This window comes from Eptatretus burgeri, chromosome 9 (assembly GCF_056783735.1).
Source record: "Eptatretus burgeri isolate ZD-2024b chromosome 9, Ebu_testis_v1, whole genome shotgun sequence".
NCBI lineage: Eukaryota > Metazoa > Chordata > Myxini > Myxiniformes > Myxinidae > Eptatretus > Eptatretus burgeri.
The window spans coordinates 26606952-26609451 of NC_140969.1; the positions used below are offsets into that span (position 1 = coordinate 26606952).

General features: G+C 44.1%; 1 protein-coding gene across 2 annotated transcripts in view; it reads right to left on the minus strand.

Moving 5' to 3' along the window:
- LOC147019762 (inositol-trisphosphate 3-kinase B-like) overlaps positions 1-2500 on the minus strand; it is a 56958-nt gene that overhangs the window by 47582 nt on the left and 6876 nt on the right. The window lies entirely within an intron of this gene.

The following is a 2500-nucleotide window of genomic DNA, read 5'->3' on the forward strand; positions in this document are numbered from 1 at the left end:
CATCATGTACTTATAACTCGAGTTATGACTTCCAAAATGACTTAATGGGTGCACGACCTTTGACCTTTGGAACCAAAAATCTCACCAGTTCATACTTGTGCCACACTTGCTTAACGGGGAGGAAAAAAAAAACTCATAGACAGAGAGATGACTGGCCGGACAACTCGAAACCAGAATGCCTCTGGCCGTTGGCTGTAGCAGCATCACAACAATGTAATAGCATGCACATGTCAACCTATAAGCAAATTACACAAACATATTCAAGGTTTCCTAAAGTTTTTATTCCAAATTAAACATTATTGTATGCTTGGCTCACATTACTGGCCTCTGCACAAGCAACAGCAAGCACATGGAACCTTCCTCATTTGTTGCACCGCACGCATCGTGCAAAGCGGAGTTAAGCAATATTGGTTCACTCTGTCAGTCAGTCAATCAGTCGATGATTGAGGAACTACTTAATTTCAATTGAATTTTACAGTTTGGACATTGTAGAGAACGAACCTGCAGTTTCGCAGTGCTTTAGCTCTGAACTTGGTAAATTGTATGCAATCTAGTCCCGATTGCACATGCACAAAGAGGAATGGTAATTTTTCGTCATCTGTCCGCCTGTCTTGCAATCAACCAAAATTGAAAAATCACTCCAAAAAGGAAACTTAGCATTTTTAGGGACGTCATAAAGGACACAAACAACAGTCACGAAACAAAGGTCACGTCTTCAATAAGAGGGTGCATCAACAGCGGAAAACTTTGGAAAAAAACGTTTTGTTTTTATTTTTAATACAGACTTCAAACGTTGTTTTTAATTCCAGTTTTTTTCAATTTAATTTAATTTTTTTTAATTCTTCTTCTTCTTTTGGCTGCTCCCGTTAGGGGTCACCACAGCAGATCATCAGTCTCCATTTTGCTCTGTCCTCTACATCTTCCATTGTCACACCAACCACCCGCATGTCCGCCCTCACCACATCCATAAACCTACTCTTTGGCCTTCCTCTTCACCTCCTAGCTGGTGGCTCCATCCTCAGCATCCTTCTCCCGATATATCCCGCATCCCTCCTGTGCACATGTCCAAACCATCTCAATCTTGCCTCTCTCACTTTGTCTCCAAACCGTCCTACATGCGCTGTCCCTCCAATATACTCATTTCTAATCCTGTCCATCCTCGTCACTCTCAATGAGAATCGCAGCATCTTTAACTCTGCCACCTCCAGCTACGTCTCCTGTCTTTTTGTCAGCGCCACCGCCTCCAAACCATACAACATAGCCGGTCTCACTACCATCTTGTATACTTTCCCTTTCACTCTTGCAGATACCCTTCTATCACAAATCACTCCTGAAACTCTTCTCCACCCATTCTATCCTGCCTGCACTCTCTTCTTCACTTTTCTACCACACTCTCCATTACTTTGGACAGTTGATCCCAATAATTTAAACCCATCCACCTTCACCACCTCAACTCCATGCAACCACACCATTCCACTACCCTCCCTCTCATTTACGCACATGTACTCAGTCTTACTCCAACTGACTTTCATTCCCCTTCTCTCCAGTGCGTACCTCCACCTCTCTAGGCTCGCCTCAGCCTGCTCCCTACTCTCACTACAGATCACGATGTTATCTACGAACATCATAGTCCATGGAGACTCCTGTCTGATCTCGTCCATCAACCTGCCCATCAGCATTACAAACAGGAAAGGGCTCAACGCCAATCCTTGATGCAATCCCATCTCTACCTTAAACCGGTCTGTCATTCTTATCGCATACCTCACCACTGTCACACTGTCCTCATACATATCCTGCACCACCCTCACATACTTCTCTACCACTCCCGACTTCCTCATACAATACCACAACTCATCTGTTGGCATCCTATCACAGGCTTTCTCTAAATCCACAAACACACAATGCAACTCCTTCTGGCCTTCCCTATACTTCACCATCACCACATCTGTAGTGCTCTTTCCGAACATAAAACCATATTTCAACTCACAAATCATCACCTCTCCTCTCAACCTAACTTCCAATACTCTTTCCCATAACTTCATGGTGTGGCTTATCAACTTTATACCTCTGTAGTTACCACAGCTCTGCACATCACCCTTATTCTTAAAAATCGGTACCAGTACACTTTATCTCCACTCCTCAGGCAACCTCTCACTTTCCAAGATTTTGTTAAACAATCTGGTTAAAAACTCCACTGCCATCTCTCTGAAACATTTCCATGCCTCCACTGGTATATCATCTGGGCCAACCGCCTTTCCACTCTTCATCCTTAATAATCCACCACACTTCCTGATTCGCTATCTCCACCTCTTCCAACCTTCTCTCTCATTTTCTTCATTCATCAGCTCCTCAAAGTACTCCATCCACCTTCTCAACACACTCTCCTCGCTTGTCAGCACATTTCCATCTGCATCCTTTATCACCCCAACCTGCAGCACATCCTTCCCAGCTCGGTCCCTCTGTCTGACCAATCGGTACAAATCCTTTTCCCTTTCCTTTG